Here is a 19,756-nt window from a genome sequence, read left to right on the forward strand (position 1 = left end):
ATCCATCTCCACCTGACTGCCAGAAGAATCTTTCCAAACATGAGCCACCATGCCTGTTTCAGCTTAAAATCTGCCAATGAGCCCTCATTCCCACCAGTACTGAAATCAAGCTCCCCTAAAATGATTCACAAGGACATCACACCAGGTACCTCTTTACCCCTTCACCTCTAACCTCTTCCCTACCCACAGCCCAGGCCCAGCACCATGGAACGTGAGCCACCATCCGGTGACCTGGTCCAGCCAGGCTTCATTGCACTCCTTTGCCCCTCCCAGCTTGCGTATCCCATCCTAGGTGGAAGATCTTTCCCTGCCACCCCCCAGCCTGGTCAGGTGTCTCCCTGGTGCATTCTATCGGGCTGACATTCTGTGAAATCATGTCATATTTGTTTCCCCCTGTGCCCCCTCCCATTTCTCCTTCAAGTTCAAGCTCTGTAACCATAGAGACGGAGTCTTCCCATGGCGGTCCCTAGCACCTCGCAGGTGCCTCTCAGAACAGATGCTCAGCCGAGACGGTTGCATTGCAGACACCTGGGAAGAGAGTGACTGCATAGTTCCTCAACTCCCCGTGACAAAGGGGTGCAGACTCTGGGGCTGCCACTTCTCATGATCTCAGAGACTTCATGTGCATCCAGGTAGATCATTACATTCTATAAATGCGGAAGACGGAAATTTGACTTCGGAGTAACTGAAACGCCCTCTTATGTCTACTAGGGATTCTTAAGGCTTGTTCCCAATAAAGTAAGGAATGAACTCACTGGCTTAAAATTCCATCTTAGAATCTAGGGTATTGTTAATTTCGAAAATATTCAACATTTATTCCTGCCCAATCGATTCCTATCATTTTGGCATTTGTCAAATGGCATATATTAAACATTTGCATGTTTTATATATGCCAGGTACTGTTTTAAGTGCTTTTTTCTAATAACTTATTTAATTTTCACAACAACCCCATGAGAAAGGTAACGTAATGATCACCTCCATTTACAAATGGGAACAACCAGGCACAGAGAGGGCAAATAAATCCTCCACAACGGCACAGCAGCTAGAGAGGCAAGTTCATATTCAGGGGGTCAGGCTCCAACCCAGAAGATACTCCACTGCCTTGCCACCCTCTTGGTTCAGTTTAGTAGGTGAAACTTTTGTATTAATATCTAATATTTCACCCAACTTATCATGTGCCTGAAAACCATCAAGCAGTTTAATTCACCTTCCAAATAACATAGAATAATTAATGTTTTAAAAGCTCATTTATGTACTAACACTTGCTGGCCATTTATCATTTCAGACAATATGCTAAGCAATTTAATAAAATTGTCTCATCTTTCTCACAGCAAAGTAATGTTTAGTCCTCTCCTTTCCCATGTATTTCAAATGTCTTAAATCCTATTCTCTGTTATATACACTGTGATACAAAGTGACTGGATTCCTCTTTGTGAATGATAAAACGTTCCCTAAAAATATCAAAGTTAGCTTGCATAATTTGTTTAAATAAGCCCTAGATTTTATTCAATTATAGATAAAACATTATAGATATATTTTCAAAATGGAGAAAATCTATCTTAAAATATAGTAGGAAAAACCCACTTCACAAAGAAAAAAAGTTCATTTTAATAAAAGTAAACTACTAGTAAAGACATGAAAATGATTAAAATGCCTAAGATGTGTTATGGTTTTAGTAAGCATCTGATGGACTTGTAAGGGAGATTTGAGCAAAAGAGCCAGTTTTGAAAAATAAAGTTCTTGATGATTGCTAATCAAATGATCAAGGACTGGTGAAAATGCTGGCTGCTTCTAGATGGACTATGGTTCTTATCTAGCACCCTATGACCTGGTGGGTCTTCAAAAGCATCTTCTGATTGGGTTTGTTCTGCACCTGCCATACACTCTAAGTCGACACACAATTATTACCTTCAATGCTGGCGGCAGATGGTTGGCCCACTCTGCACTAAGACCCCACCTCCAAATCAACTTTTACAGTATACCAAATCCCAATGTGGGCGGGGGAAAAAACTCCAAGGAGGTAAGGCTTTGAGAATGTAAGAAATGGAGAAGATTTTAATGAAAACCTCCTCTAAAACCATCCGATTAGAGAGACTGGGACCTGGTGGGGAAATGAGCTACGGAAGCCCTTACGACAACCCAAGGGAACCCTTACCTCCTAACTTGGGATTCACCCAGGGAATTTCCAACCACTCCACAAAAGCAGGATGCAGATCTTACAGTCTAGAAGGCACCCAGAACTGAACCCTGTCCACCTGACCTCTCCCTCCTTGCTAGTGAGCTAAGACTTGGAGTCCATTTGATTTCAGGAAATAAGCCCCACACCCAGATTCAGAAATCAAGGAGGCAATTGAAACCACTTGGGCTTTGCATCTGCCGTCCATGGCCAGGCACCTGCAGAAGTGTCTCGCCTGATTTCAGAGAAGCCCCAGCTCACCTGCCACTGAGCCTCATCACTGTCTCCTAATAATTAGCTCCTGTGAGACCTGCATCCTATTAGGCAAACCCCTGCCTTAAGCCATCTCTTTAAAAGACTCTCCCCGCCTTCCGCTGCAGTTTTGTTCAACTTTTATTTAAAGTCTTCTTCCTCTGGCAGCTCATTTTTCCCTGGTCTCCTGAGTGGTCCCTACAGGCAGGCTTCCTCATCAATGAGAAGTGCACCATCAACAATTTTGTTCCAAGAACAAAACCTCAACACATCTGAAGTGCCGCGGACATGGAAGAGGCAGAGCAGCTTGAGAAAGGGCAGAATTTCCAGCAGCTGTGACAGAAATAGCACAGCCGATTAAGATTCCAGCTGCGGAGAGACAAAGATACAATCTGGAGCAATCGTAACTCTGTGCTGTGGATTTTTAGGAAAACAGATTTGCCTTTTACTCCCAGGTTTGGTGATACAGATCGAGAGCCGGCTGGCCAGCTGGCAGCCCTCGTAAGTGACTCCCTTGCTCATCCTAACTGAATTCCCGCCCCCTCCTCCCCCAACACACTCCAACACGTGGCTCAGGGGTCCAAAGTGCCTCCCTCCTCCCCCAACACACACTCCAACATGCGGCTCAGGGGTCCAAAGTGCCCCCCTCCTCCCCCAACACACACTCCAACATGCGGCTCAGGGGTCCAAAGTGCCCCCCTCCTCCCCCAACACACACTCCAACATGCGGCTCAGGGGTCCAAAGTGCCCCCCTCCTCCCCCAACACACACTCCAACATGCGGCTCAGGGGTCCAAAGTGCCTTTGGGTTTCCCTGCTGCTTCCTCTGGTCTTCTCCAGTGAGGTCAGGGAGCTCTCCCAAAATAGTGCTCAGGAGAGAAATTAGCTTTCATAAGGAGAGAAAATGGCAGAAACATCACATCCACGGAATTGCCTTGGCAGTGTGTGAATATGGAAAGTGTTTCAGTAAATAGAATAAATGAATCCCCCCCCCCACCCACCCCACGCTGAAGAAAACCAGGATCAATATTTCACTTTCTGCATGATTGTGGATAAAAGCAAGGCCACGTGGATGTCCAGGGATCTGCATTACCTTGGCAGGGAGCACATGAGTATGAGCATAAGGCCTTATTTCATTTTATTCTTTTATTTTGTGATATTGGTTTATCAAAATAAGATAGCTAATACTAAAATGACATTTCTTGAAAGCAAGTTATTAGGACAGAATTTTTAGTTCCATTGCCCTGTATCTAAAAACCACAAAGCACATTTCATGGCTTTCCTATATTTCTCTAATATTTATATTTGTTTCCGATTTGGGGGGAAAAATTAAAGATGCAAAAGGCCTATTCCTTTGAGTCCTGGGTGTATTAATCTGTTCTTACACTGTTACAATGAATACTACCTGAGACTGGATAATTATAAAGGGAAAAGGCTTCATTGACTCACAGTTCTGCAGGCTTAACAGGAAGCATGGCTAGGAGGCCTCAGGAAACTTACCATTATGGCAGACGGAGGAGGAGAAGCAGGCTACTTCTTCACAAGGTGGCAGACGAGAGTATGAGAAAAGCAAAGAGGAGAAGAGCCACTTATAAAACCAGCAGATCTCGTGAGAACTCCCTCACTACCACGAGAACAGCATGGGAGAACCCGCCCCCATGATCCAATTACCTCCCACCAGGCCTCTCCCTCAACACCTGGGGATTGTGATTCAAGATGTGATTTAGGTGGGGACACAAAGCCTAACCATGTCACAGGAGTAAAATTAAGAGAACAAAGCCACGGATTCTCACCTAGTTGAAAGTATCAGTTTGTCGTTGCTGTTGCTGAATTTTGCTTAGGTTTTCTTCTATTATAAATAACTTCAGGCCAGGTGCAGTGGCTCACACCTGTAATCCCTACGCTTTGGGAAGTCAAGGTGGGCAGATCACTTGAGGTCAGGGGTTCAAGACCAGCCTGGCCAACATGATGAAACCCCATCTCCACTAAAAATACACACACAAAAAATTATGCAGGCGTGGTGGCAGGTGCCTGTAATCCCGGGTACTCGGGAGGCTGAGGCAGGAGAATTGCTTGGACCCATGAGTTGCAGCCTGCAGCAAACCAAGATTGTGCCACTGCACTCCAGCCTGGGTGATAGAGTGAGACTCCATCTCAAAAAACAAACACAAAAAAGCAAGAAAGAAAATAAAAGAAATAACTTCAAAATATTTTGTTTAAAACAACCTTACCACCTGTTTTTTATTCTTAATCTTCCATTCTGCAGTTTGGAAGTACTTTATGTCTATCTGCTGACTGAGATTATAGAATTCCTCATGGCTCCCGGGCGCTTGCTAAACTTGTAGTTACTGAAACTCCTTTTCAGATTTGAGGGCACCCCTGAACATGGATTTCTTCGGCTTCCTTCTCCCCGACCTGTCCTATATTTTACGTAAACACTTCAAGGCTGACTCAACCAGAAGCCTCTGTGAATCCCCCTAGGAAGCTGTTTTGGGGCTGAATACGCTCCATCTGTGACTGCTCTGTTTCCCAGCCTTTGGCCAATATAGACCCAAAGCCCTCAACTTCTTTCCCTTCTGCGAGCTGGGTGACATCACTTCAGACCAACGCGCTATTGTATGTTAGAACCAAAGAGGGTTTACATTTGCATTTAAGCCCTCATTTCTAACCAGAGTTTTTGACAGTCCCCACAAACGACTGTCCTCCTGCTTTTGTCCATCTCGGTAAATGGTAGCAACATCTACCATTTTGCTGAAGATGTAAACCTAGATATTTCCCTCGATTTTTCCTGTATAAAAAATTCCTACAATGGCCCTGATAATTTTGTTACCAAAACATATTATTTTGAGATGGAGTCTTACTCTGTCACCCAGGCTGGAGTGCAGTGGTGCAGTCTCCGCTCACTGCAACCTCCACCTGCTGGGTTTGAGCAATTCTCCTGCCTCTGCCTCCCAAGTAGCTCATCCAAGCACTACCATTCCTGGCTAATTTTTTGTGTTTTTAGTAGAAATGGGGTTTTGTCATGTGGACGGGGTTGGTCTCAAACTCCTGACCCCAAGTTATCCCCCTGCCTCGACCTCCCAAAGTGCTAGGATTATAGGTGTGAGCCACTGCACCCAACCCATATTTTTAATTGCCTAATTCCATTTATTCCCATCAGTTTAGCTTGGACTGTCACCATTTCCACCCTGGACCATCACAAATCTCCATCTCTAGCCATTGGGTACCACTCACTCTTCCACCACCTTCGTGCCGCCGTCTCCCCACCATCCACCTGCCACACACAACTCACGTGTGAGTCAAGTCATTTCCCCATCTTAAAACCTCTCAGTTGCTTCCTGTTACCTTTAGAATAAAATCCACACTCCTAATGGTGAGCCTCAAAGGCCTGCATGCCAGGCACCTGCCTCCAGCTTCAATGTTATCCCATGTCCCTCGCCTCTCACCCACTGCAGCCTGGACACACCTACCTCCTCTTTTCTCTTAAAACACCAAGGTCACTCTGTCTTCAGGACCCCTGCACTCGCTCTCCATTCAAAAGCCTCCTTCTCTTTCTGCAGCATTCCTCTCGCGTGTCTGCTCTACAGAGAACCCTCATCTAACACCCTATTTAAAGTGTCTCCCTGCCACAGAGCTCCTCCGACTTTCCCGGCGAGAGCACCTCTAGGTCAAGAGGAAGACCTTGTAGTTTCATTCATGAAGCAGTGAGACTCAGCCTATTTAGAGACGAACAACGTAGTCACCATTTGAAAAGGCAATAGATATAAATTGAAAGAGAAAGATGATATTTTTATTCCATCCTTCAACAACCACCCATAGCAATAACTTACTAATAGAAAATGTGCCCCTATTCAGGCTGTGTAACTGCTCACTCCCAGAAACCTCCATGCTCATTTCTCTTCCACATTCACTTTCACAAGGGTCTCACCTTTTGTCACAGAAGGAATAAAAAAGCAATCTTATAGAGATATGTCAGCAGAAGAGATGCAGCACTGTCTGAGGCTGAAACAGTGAGCTCTCTCAAGTAGCTTGTGTGGCATCCGACAGCTGTTGGCTCTTGCCCTGTTTCCCTCAAAAAATTAACATGCCACAGGCAGGCCTGCGGTTTTTCACCCAGAGTAACACAGTGCAAAGTTTGAGAACTGCAGTCTATTATCACTTTATTACTGTCTCTAGGTTCACCTATCACAACCATAATGGCGTTGTATCTCTTTTGGGTTTGTGGGGGAGTTTTCTCTTGGCTGTCTACACTCAGGTATGAATTTTACATTATGTCTCACATATGTGTATGTTTTTTGACTGTCGACAGTTTATGTGTAATTTCCATAAACTGTGTATAACAACTGTTAACACTTAACCCCAACTTCCAGCATGATGCCTGACTCACCCTCGCTGCCCCATAGTGCTCAGGGACACTGTAAGGGATCAAGACTTCGAGTGATTTAACAACAGGGTCAGCTCTAATGTCCTACTTTCTAGACTCATAACTAAGCCTCTAACTATGCCAGCACTCAGATTTTTTTTCTATTCTGTGTTAAAAACACAGACGCTGTTGTTGAGGTAAGTGTGGTCCCTACATGGTGTCAAGAAAATGGACTCTGTGACCTCCTGAAAATATCTTACAACATAAATAGTCCCAGTCCCAATGTTCCAGATCAGTATTTATTTTGCAAATCGAGAAACTTAAACCCAAAAAGGTTAAAATAATTTTCCCAAGGTCATAGAAATAGTGTTGGGGAAGAGTATGAACTCAAAGTTTATTTTTTTTAATAAGATAATTACTAGAAAGGTCAGGGAACTTCCACACGATGGAATATTGTACATCCTCTAAAAGCAATTCTCAAATGATCTTAAAGTTATATTGATAAACGAAAAAGGAGAAAAAAATACATAGGTGCTTTCATTTGCAAAGAATATCTCCAAAAGTAGATAACAAGATAATAAGAAATGTACAAATTTGGTTACCAATTGGATGGGAAAGAGAAGTAAATGGAAAATTGTTTTGCCTTCATTTTGTGACATTTTTATTACTTTTCCAATTTTTTACCTTGTACACATATTAATTGAATCAAAATAAAAAAATAAAAATTTACAAGTGTTACAGAAAAAAGAAGGTAAGCCCAATCTGTGATGAATAAGGAGAAAATCTTGATATTGTTGTCATTTTTTTAATGCTTTTGATGTTGTGATTATATTGTATCATTAGGAAGTTGCACCATTGAGGAAGTATTTGTCAATGGCATATAGACATAAATACTTTTTTCTCACTTTGAGCTCTTACCTTTTTTTGTTGTTGTTGTTATGCCATTTCCTACTGGAAATGTTTTACCCTTTAAAACTTTTTCCTTGTTAACTAAAATCAACTTGATCAATCAAGTTGATGTGTATGTTGCACTATTTATATTCCTGTAAACTGTCTCCTACATATTAATGGATAGATAAATGGTGTATTAGATAAATGTTCGTTCTCAGGCTGCTGAAAAGACACACCCAATACTTGGTAATTTATAAAGAAAAAGAGGTTTAACGGACTCACAGTTCCACATGGGGAGGCCTCACAATCATGGCAGAAGGCAAAAGGCACATCTTACATGGTGGCAGACAAGAGAGAACGAGAGCCAATTAAAGGGGAAACCCCTTATAAAATCATCAGATCTCATGAGACTTATTCACTACAGTGAGAACAGTAAGGGGAAGACCACTCCCATGATTCAGTTATTTCCCACTGGGTCCCTCCCACAACACATGGGAATTATGGGAGCTACAATTTAAGATGAGATTTGGGTGAGGACACAGGCAAACCATATCAAATGGATAAAGAAAATGTGTTACATATATACAATAAAATACTATCCAGCCATAAAAAAGGAGGAAACATTCATGACATCTTCTAACATTCATGGATTTATTATAGTTATATATACACAGCCTCATTCCAAAAAAAATTATTTTGAGACAGTTTACAAGAATATATGTGGTATAACATATGCCAGAGAAGACTAGCAAAGCAGAGACACAAATATCAGAAGACATTGTGAATGTTTCCTTCTTTTTACAGCTGAATAATAGTCCATTGTATGTGTATACTACATTTTCTTTACCTCTTTACCTATTGATGAATATTTAGGTTGCTATCAAATCTTGGCTATTGTAAATTATGTTGCAGTGAATGTGGGAGTGCAGATGCCTCATTGAGATCCTGACTTCATTCTTTTAGATGTAACATGGATGAACTTGGAGGACATTATGCTAACTGATATAAGCCAGTCATCAAAGGACAAAAACTGCATGACGCCACTTGTATGAGGTACATAAAGCAGTCAAACTCATAGAAACAGAGAATATAATGGTATTGGCCAGGGACTCAGAGAGGGAAAAAAGGAGAGATGCTCTTCGACAGTTAGAAAGTTTCAGTTTCATAAAATGAGTGTGTTCTTGAGATCTGCTGCATATCATTGTGCCTGTAATAAGCAGTTCTGTCATGTACATTTAAAAATGTGGTAAGAGGGTAGATCTCACCTTAAGTGTTCTTACCACAATAAAAATAAAATGCAAAATAGGATAAAGAGGATGCTGAGTGAATTAGTCTGATAGGGCCTAACACAGAGATTGACCCAAATGCCCATCTTTTTACATCTAATAAACTGACACTTGAAAGATTGTTATAATACATCACACCTAGAATGTGTGGATTAAACTAAAATTTATGTAACACATGCATTATGCACCTACAAGTTTTGTCCAACAATAATGCACACACTAGTAGGATTCAATCACTTTTTTGAGTTATCAATACAAATTGACAGTTATATGGAATGCCCATATAATTAAAATATATAAAATTATTTCTGAAATAGGTACCATGTCCATGTAAGATGTTCATAAAAAGAATTTTACATCAGCATCATCTATGAAAAAAATGCCAAAGTGATGTATTTCAGAATATGAAAAGGTTGAGTTTAAATGTGTATGAAATTTATGATGAAAAAATATATCCACCCAAGTGGACAGCAAGTTCATATTTGCTGATTAAGTGTACACTATTAGCAGACTATAATATTTGCCATCACTTTCTAGGTAACTGTTCTTTCAAGATGCAGTAAAACACACAGTTTTTAAAATACTGAATGCTTGGCCTTAGCTCTCTTGAAAACAAATAGCAATATTTTATTTAAAAAGAGAAAATATTTCATGTGACTTTGAGAGCTAAAAAGCCATTATGATAAGTCTTTAAGTCTATAAAGACTATAATTTGCTCATCTGTTATGATAACTAATATTAAGTGACTGAATGGTAGAAATTTTGAATGCTGATGGCCTTTTTCTGAATCACTTTATGTTATTATTGAATAATTAAGATTCACTGAGTTACTATTAAATAAATCAAAATTACTCTCTATAACATATAGCATATAACTGCAGGAGATTAAATACAGGGAAACTCAATTGTTCAGACTTAGCAATTTATATTTTTGAAGAGGCAGATATAGAAAGCTATGCAATTAAATAAAATAGAAAATAATAGGTGTGATTTGAATATTTCAAATTTTATTGGAATTGAAAAGAGAAAAAAGTTAACTTTCTTACATCAGGCACATATTTTTAAAAATATTTTTCCTCATTCTTTCTTTGAAAAATCTCATGAGAGATATCATTGCTTGGTTTTAGAGATTCAGAAGGCTCAAAGAAGTTAACCAAACTCACGGCTATTAGGAATACAAGCCGGAAACAAATAATTTTGTCTATGGAAATATGAAAATGAAGAGCACCCAGGAGGATGCCCGGTGTTTTCAGGACAGAATAGAAAGAAGAGAAAGTGTAAAGCATTTACATCTGATAGGGATAAGACATAAAAGAATATGCAACAGGAATGAAAAGAAAGAAATTTTATTTAAAAGAATCAAAAATCCTTTATAACTTTTTGGAATCAAGTAGGTGCTAAGATTTGAAAAAGAAAATGAACAAGTCTGTTTCTATTATAACTGTACAAAAAATACTTCAGAAGGCATTCTAAAAAGAAGTGAAATATGAAATTAAACCACGGAGAATACCGTCAATATTGCCCAGTCACTGAGCAGATTTCAAATGGACTCCTTTATATTTTCCCAGTCCATATCTGGGAAATGATTCATTGCTTTTAACTACATCAGGTGATACAACCAGGTTTGCTAAAATACAGAGAATATGAGGCTCTTCCAGTCATGTGGAATTGTCTGTTGATGCTAGTAGAGAACAAAAGTGAAGGGATTCATAAAATCAATATTTACAGAAAGTAACTTTGTAAGAAAAAGTCATGCTTTATAAATAAGAAAACAGCATCTTAGCTGGCAAGCATCTACAATAAATTTAAGAAAAAGTTAGTGAATAATTTGTAACGCAATTATACTCACTTTGAAATATTACTTCCCAAACTTAATTGTATATCTGGAAAAAATAATAAGAAAATCTATCTAAAACATGGATAGTTGTTGGCATCCATTAAGCTGTTGACATTGAAGTCAGCCTAAGGATACCGTCCTGCTTGACAGCCCGTCAATATAGAGAAATCATTCTGCTCTAATGGGCAATAGCTCTGTTAGCCAAAATGTTAAAAACAAACAACAAAAGATTGGTGTCTGAATTTTGCTGAATGAAGAGTTTTGAGATGGCAATCAAGGAACAATTTAAACTTTTACAACTCGGGAAACAAAAATTTGTTTTAAAAAAAAAATCATTGTGAATGCTGACAAAATGTTTGCCGAAAAATAAACTAAAGTTATAAGTGTTAATTTACTCATTTATCGAACTTGCATTTGCACTGGAGACACAAAGGAATTAAAAATGTAATCCCTGCCCTCAGAGAACACATTATCTAGTGGAATTTATATATATATATGCAATATAGAATGAAATTTATAGAAATCCCACATAGATGAACCTTGAGGATGTTATGCTAAGTGAAATAAGCCGGACACAAAAAGACAAATACTGTATGATTCTCCTTATAGGAGTTACTAGAGTGGTCAAATTCATGGAGACAGAAAACAGAATGATGTTTTCTGATGGCTGTGGGAAGGAGATAATGAGAAATTATCTAATAGGTGCAGAATTTCAGTTTGGGAAAATGAAAACAGTTATTGCGATGGATCAACGTAATGGCTGCATAACACTGTGAATGTACTTAATGCCACTGAACGGTACATATAAAAATGGTTAAAATGATAATGCTTATGTACATTTTATCATAAAAAAGTGTTAAAATATACTTGTATGTGGATGTTATAACTGGTTGACATTTTGAACTAGAAAACCTTCTCCATATTAGAAGTAACTTTTTAAAGGTAAAATGCCGATGTTAAAAATAAAAATGCTGATATGAGTGAAAACATCATTTTTCACTTACAAATTATCCTCCTTTGTCCTTTCAAAAAATGAATTAGTTAAGAAAATAAACTAAGAAAAATATTTTTAAATTTATATCTTAAATTTAAAAGATTTAAATTCAAACAATTTTATATAAAATGAGTATATATACTATATAAGAAATATATTATGGAATATATATTTATAAGATACACATTACATTTATATAATAGTCTTCATATAAAAATATATGAAGTAAACAATCCTCAAATTTCTTTTTTTATTTTGCGTTAAGTTCCTGGATTCATGTGCAGCAAGTGCTAGTTTGTTACATAGGTAAACGTGTGCCATGGTGGTTTGCTGTATCTATTGACCTGTCACCAAGGTATGAAGCCCCATGTGCATCAGCCATTTGTCCTGATGCACTCCCTCCCCTTTGCCCTGCCAACAGGCCCCAGTGTGTGTTGTTCCCCTCCCTGTGTCCATGTGGTCTCACTGTTCAACTCCCACTTATGAGTGAGAATATGAGGTGTTTGGTTTTCTATTTCCGTGTTAGTTTACTGAGGATGACGGCTTTCCACTTCAACCACGTCCCTGCAAAGAACATGATCTCATTCCTTTTTATGGCTGCATAGTACTCCACAGGGTATATGTACCACACTTTTTTTTATCTAATCTATCATTGATGGGCATTTGAAATCCTCAAATATTTTTAAGTAAAAATTGAGAAGAAAAATAAAGCAGAAAATATGATTTAAAAGCTTTTCTAGATTCACTTTTTTTTTCTTTTTGTGACAGAGCCTGGCTCTGTTGCCCAGTCTGGAGTGCAGTGGCATCTCAGCTCACTGAAGTTTTTGCCTCCTAGGTTCAAGCAATTCTTCTGCCTCAGCCTCCCAAGTAGCTGGGATTGCAGGCACACACCACCACGCCCAGCTAAATTTTTGTATTTTTAGTAGAGATGGGGTTTCACTGGATTGCCTAGGCTGGTCTCAAGCTCCTGGCCTCAAGTGATCTGCCCACCTCAGCCTCCCAACGTGCTGGGATTACAGGTGTGATCCACCACACCTGGCCTGTACATTCACTTTTTGTCAGAAGAGAGGATGCTGAGTGAGCTGTAGTTTATGCTAACCCTTCTAGTATGTGTAGGTCAAATGGCAGGTAACTTGCTACATAGCAGAGGCCAGTAAATGACTGTTACTGTTCTCTTGTGTCAGGTAATTTAGACCCCCCAAGAAAAAGAAGAAGGAGAGAGAGAAGAATAAACAGAAGGAGAAGTAAAAAATAAATAAATAATAAAATAAAATAAACAGATATCATTAGGAAAAATGAAGTAGTGAAAACCTCCCCAGCCTCTCTTCCACAAAAGCAACAAGAATGCTAGCAAAATTTCCAAAATCAACTTTTTCAGGACTCTTGACATTAACCAAAGGCTTGAAACAGTGTAGGGAACATTTATTCAAGCAAAATAACTTGAACATTTATTCAAGCAAAATAGCTGAAAAAAGCATAGGACGTTTTTGTGGCATTTTAATTTACCCTAAACCCATTACCTTCTCTCCAGCTTCATGGTAGCCTAGAAAATTAACAGCTCACAATCAAGGTGAAAAACAGCAGCCTCACAGTCAATGGAGGGGTTTGATCAAGGTTGGGCTTTTTCCAAATCCCTATTCTCAGAGATTTGTCATTATCTGACAAGCCTGGAAGTTCCCTGAAAACTCCATTTTCATTTCCAGAGCATTTTTCATGGCTCAGAGCTCTCCAGATGCAAACAGTCCTTATCTCAGTGCTGTTTGTTAAAAAAAAAAAAAAAAAAAAAAAAAAAAAAAAAAAAAAAAGGAATTGTTTAACCTCAGGTGCCCAAAGTGGTGATAATAGTTGGGGCAAACAACAAGCTAACAAAAAAAACATAAAAGAAGTGTTGGGGAGTGAGATGTCCATAGGGAGATTTGAAAAGCTTCAACATATTTCTGGGAATCAAAGAAGCCATGTGAATGCATAGTGCTTTGCACATGCCCAGGGATACGTGCATGCTTAGAAAAGAGCTGACAAACCCTAAGTCCTCACCACTGACCGATTTTGAAGCTCTGAACAAACAGGAAGCGAAGGCTAAGGCAGAGTTGTAAAGTGCTTAGGCGAGTTTTTAGGTCATGTATTAATATATATACAGAACCTTTCAGCAAAGACTGAGAAGCTTCATGATTCCAGCATTTAAGAAATATCTGTCCCAACACTAGCTAACCATTAAGCTAACTGTTCAGAGACACCAGTGGCCACATGTGACAAAAGAATACAGACTTGAAAGAATTCGCTTAAGAAAGTCACTAAACAAACAGAAAAAAATAATGATAACAAACCCTTGGAATGGGGAAGAATCTGGTCTCCAGAGTTGAAACATTATTTAAATGTCCATTTTTTTCCCACAAGAATTAATGAGACAAACCAAGAAACTAGAAAATATTGCACGTATATAGGAGAAAAAAAAAGACAGTCAACAGAAACCATGTCTGAAAAAGTCTAGATTAGAAACTCTCTATGAAGAAGTTCAGAGGTGGACTTACCTGACAAAGATTCAAAGTCAATATAAATGTGTTCAAAACTTATATAAATCATGTTTAAAGAAGTAAAGGAATGTCACCAAATAAAGAATATCAATAAACAAATTATTAAAAAGAACCAAATACAAATTATGAAGTCAAAAAGCACAATAGCTGGAATGAAAAATTAACTAGAGAAGTTCAAAAACAGAGCTGAGTGGGCAAAATAATAAATTAATCTTAAGACAGGTTAATTGAGACCAGCCAGTCTAAGGATCAAAAAAAAAAAAAAATGAACAATCTTAGATACCTGTGGTACACTGTCAAGAATATCAACATAAGCACAATGAGATTTGCAGAAGGAGAGAAAGAATAAAAAAAAGCAAAAAGAATAATTAAAGAAATATTACCTACAAACTTCCAAACTTTATGAAAAATATTAATCTGCACATCCAACATGCATAACAAACTCCAAATGAGAGAAAAGTGAAGATGTACATATCTGGGCACATAATTGTTAAGCTGTTGAAAGACAAAGACAAAAAGATAATTTCAAAAGGTGCAATGAAAGTGACTTCATATGCCAGAGATCCTTTAATAGATAAACAGCTGACTTCTCATTAGAAGCCCTACAGAAGACAGTGATATATCATTCAAAGTGCACAAAGAAAGAGACTGTCAATGAAGAATTCTATATCCAGCAAAATTAATATTTAAAAATAAACTAGAAGATATTTCAGATACACAAAATGTGAAAGAACGTGTTAACTAAACTTCTCTAATAGAAATGCTAAAGGGATTTACATGAAGAAATAAAAAGCACCTGTAAATGTAAATACATAGGTAGACATAAAAGACAGGATAAATGTGCTTTTTTGTTTCTAATACTTTTCCTTTACTGTCTTATTTAAAAGACAACTGCACAAAGTAATAATTGCACATCTATGTAGATCAGCATAAAATGTATGAAGATGTAACATGTATGACAATAATAGCACAAACAAGGGAGGAAGAAACTGGAGCTACATAAAGCAAAGTTTTTGTATATTATTAAGTTTGTCCTAATTCAATAGAGATTGTTATAAATGCAAATGCTAATTATAATCCTAAGGAAAATCATTAAGAAAACTACTCAAAAACAAGATATAGTAAAAGAAAGCATAAGGAGATTAAAATGGCATATTAAAAAGTTTTAACCTAAAAGAAGGCAACAATGAAAAATTAGCAGATCAAAAATGACATGTTGTACAGTAAACAAATAGCAAAAAATTAGATTTAAACCTTGTTATGTCATTAACTACATTAAATGTAAATGGACCAAATACTCCAGCAAAAGACAGAGATTTAAAATTGGGCTGGTCACAATGGCTCATACCTGTAATCCAAGCACTTTGGGAGGCTGAGGTGGGTGGATCACTTGAAGCCAAGAGTTCAAGACCAGCCTGGTCAATATGGTGAAACCCTGTCTCTACAAAAAATACAAAAATTATCCTGGCATGGTGGCACACATCTGTAGTCCCAGCTACTTGGGAAGCTGAGACACAGAATCACTTGAACTCAGGAGGTGGAGATTGCAGTGAACCACCTACTGGGTTCAATTTAGAAACATGATTTAGATTCAAAGGCAGAAATGAACTTAAAAGTAAAATAAATAAATAAGTAAAATAAATCATACATTAAAACAACATTTAAAAGAGAGACTCAGTGGCTATGTTAACATCAGACAAAATTGACCTTGAGACAAAATTTGTCAATAAATACAAAGAAAGAAATAAAGTTATCATTTTATTATGATAAAAGGCTCAAAATATTTGTTTCTTCACCAAAAATAAATAAAAATTATAAAAATATATGCACCAAACTAAACAGCAGAATCCTAAAATATGTGAAACAAAAACTGAAAGAATTAAAAAGAGAAATAATGTAAAAAAAAATAGGCCGGGCGCGGTGGCTCAAGCCTGTAATCCCAGCACTTTGAGAGGCCGAGACGGGTGGATCACAAGGTCAGGAGATCGAGACCATCCTGGCTAACCCGGTGAAACCCCGTCTCTACTAAAAAAATACAAAAAACTAGCCGGGCGAGGTGGCGGGCTACTCGGGAGGCTGAGGCAGGAGAATGGCGTAAACCCGGGAGGTGGAGCTTGCAGTGAGCTGAGATCCGGCCACTGCACTCCAGCCTGGGTGACAGAGCGAGACTCCGTCTCAAAAAATAATAATAATAATAATAATAATAATAATAATTGGGGACTTTACTACCTCACTTTTAATTATGAATAGGACAACTAAGCAGAAGACTAACAAGAAAATAGATAATTTTGAATAATACTACAAATTAACTAGACATAACAGACATCTATAGAACACGCCACCCAACAATAGCAGAATATACATTATTTTCAAATTTACATGGACCATTCACCAGGATAGACCATCTATTATGTCATAATATAAATCAATAAATAAAAAGGAATGAAATCAAACTATGTTCTTTATATTAGAGTGAAATTAGAAATCAATAATAAACAGAATGTTGAAAAATTCAAAATACACTGAAATTAAACAACATGCTCTGAAACAATCATAGGTCAAATAAGAAATCACAAAGATAATATAAAAGTATTTTAAGATGAGTGAAAATGAAAACGCTACACACCAAAACTTATAGGACACCTACATTAAAAAAATGAAGATCTTAAATCAATAACCATCTTAAAACTTAAAGAAAAAACAAAGAGCAAACTGAACCCAAAACAAGCACAAGGGAAAAAACAATAAAGATTAGAGTAGAAATACACAATATAGAAAATATAAAGACAATAGAGAAAATCAAAGCAACAGTTCTTTCAGATCAACAGAATTGACAACCTTTTGGCTACACTGACAAATAAAAAAGAGAAGACTCAAAACACTAAATTCAAGAAAAAAAGATGGAATATTACTATCAATTACAGAAATAAAATGGCCTATAAAGCAATACTATTATTTAAACAATTTTATGACAACAAATTAAATTACTTGATTAAAATGGATGAATTTCCAGAAAGACATGAACTACCTAAAGTGAGTCAAGAAGAAATAGAAAATCTGAACAGGGCTACACCATGTGAAAACACTGAATTATTAATCAAATAACTTTCCACAAAGAAAGGCCCAGGGGGAGACATCAAACACACAAGCAACAAAAGAGAGAAATGAATGAATTGAACTTCAAATTCTTAAGCTTTTATGCCTGAAAGTATATAATCAAAAAAGTCAAAATAAAACCAACAAAATGGGAAAAATATTTGTAAATTATCTCTCTTTTAAAGGACTATTATGCAGAATATATAAAAATAAGTATTTTTAACTCTTACGACTCAACAACAAAAAGAAAAATAATTCTATTAAAAATGCATAATGGATGTGAATGGAGAATTCTCAAAAGAAGATATACCAGTAACCTATCAGCACATGAAAATATGTTCAATGTTTTATTCAGATAATGTAAATTAAAACTACAATGACATAGCACTTCATATCAAATGAGATGGCTATAATCAAAAAAAGTGAACACTAACAAGAATAATGAGAATGTAGAGAAACTGGAACCCTCCTTCATTGCTACTGGGAATGCAAAATGGCACAGTCCCTTTGGAAGGCGGTTTGGTAATGACTCAAAAAGTTATAAATACATTGAACATTTCCAACACAAAGAAATGATAAATGTTTCAGATGATGGATGTGCTAATTACCCTGATCTGGTCACCACATATTATATATATGGAAACATCACTATGTACCCCATGAATATGTGCAATTATTGTCAATTTTTTCAAATAAAATTTTAAAAGAAGCTATACATAGAGTTCATACATAGCAACTCCACTCCTAAGTATAGAACCAAAAGAAATAAAAACATGTCCAAACATAAACTTGTACATGAATATTCATGGGACCATTATTTGTAACAGCTAAAAAGTAGAAACAACCCAAATTTCCATCAATTGATAAATAAATAAACAAAAATGTAATTTTTAAGAATAGATAAGTAATTACCAGGGTCTGGGTCAGGAGGTGGGGGGAAGGTGTGAAATGTGGAGTTTATACCAATGAAACTGTTCTGGAATTAAATTGTGGTGATTATTCCAAAACTTTGTGACTATACCAAAAACCACTGAATTGTAAACATATATCAGAATGTCACATTGTCATTGTATATGTCATTATATATGTCAAAAACAGATATATACAATTATTATTTGTCAATTAAAAATAAATTTTAAAAATATAAAAATGTTAAACCATTGCATTACATACTTTCAGTGAGTGAATTTTATGGTATGTGAATTTTATCTTCATTAAAATGAAAGCTTCAGCTGGTGTTAAACATATCAGCTGTAACTTTGCAATTGTTTTAAAATTTGAAAAAAGAAATACAACCGAGAAGAGAGGATAAAGGATGCTGAGTAACAGAGATTTTTTTTTTTTTAATTATACTTTAAGTTCTAGGGTACATGTGGATAACGTGCAGGTTTGTTACATATGTATACATGTGCCATGTTGGTGTGCTGCACCCATCAACTCGTCAGCACCCATCAACTCGTCATTTACATCAGGTATAACTCCCAATGCAATCCCTCCCCCCTCCCCCCTCCCCGTGATAGGCCCCGGTGATGTTCCACTTTCCGAGTCCAAGTGATCTCATTGTTCAGTTAGATTTTTAAAAAGAGCAGCAAGTGATTGCAAAGAAAGAGGACTAAAATTTAAAGATCGATAAATCTATTGTAAAAAATCAGAAACTGTTTCTGAAAATAGACACTTTTCTAATTTAATCGGGTGTGATTGCTTGAGTGTATACATATATGTATAAATTGTAGAACTATGCCCCTAGTATTTATGCATTTTACTGTATATAAATTATGCCTCTACACTACAAGCTACATTTTACAAGATGCATATGCACACACGCACACACTCATGCTCTGAATAAAAGCTTCAGGAAACAGAATTATTCTTCCATCCTGGGATACAGTTTAATCTATTCTAATCTTGCCTGTTGATATAAAACAAACAACAGGAAAAAAGCAATAGTATTGAACTCTTTAATTAATATGAAAACTCTGCTCCGGAGTCTTTCTCTTCTGTCTCAAAGAGTCAGGGTTTTATGAAAACAAATACATGTATATATTTCCTATATTTATTGTATGTATATCCCAATGAATTGTAATACGTTACTGTCTCACCTTAACAAAAGGTTCAATTTCCACTTTTAATATGATATTTTCTTAATATTCTTGCCTCCCCACATCCTTTCATGAATCATTTTGATTAACAAAAGAAAGTCGAGACAATTCTTCTCCCAACAAATTATCCTGCACTTTTTAAAAGTGTGGTCGTATTTTGAAATAATCACCATGGATCCAAAAGTTTCACCTTGGGAGTTATAACCATCAATCATTTTTATTGCTTGAGGCC

The sequence above is a fragment of the Macaca fascicularis genome, chromosome 8, assembly GCF_037993035.2.
Source record: "Macaca fascicularis isolate 582-1 chromosome 8, T2T-MFA8v1.1".
Taxonomy (NCBI): domain Eukaryota; kingdom Metazoa; phylum Chordata; class Mammalia; order Primates; family Cercopithecidae; genus Macaca; species Macaca fascicularis.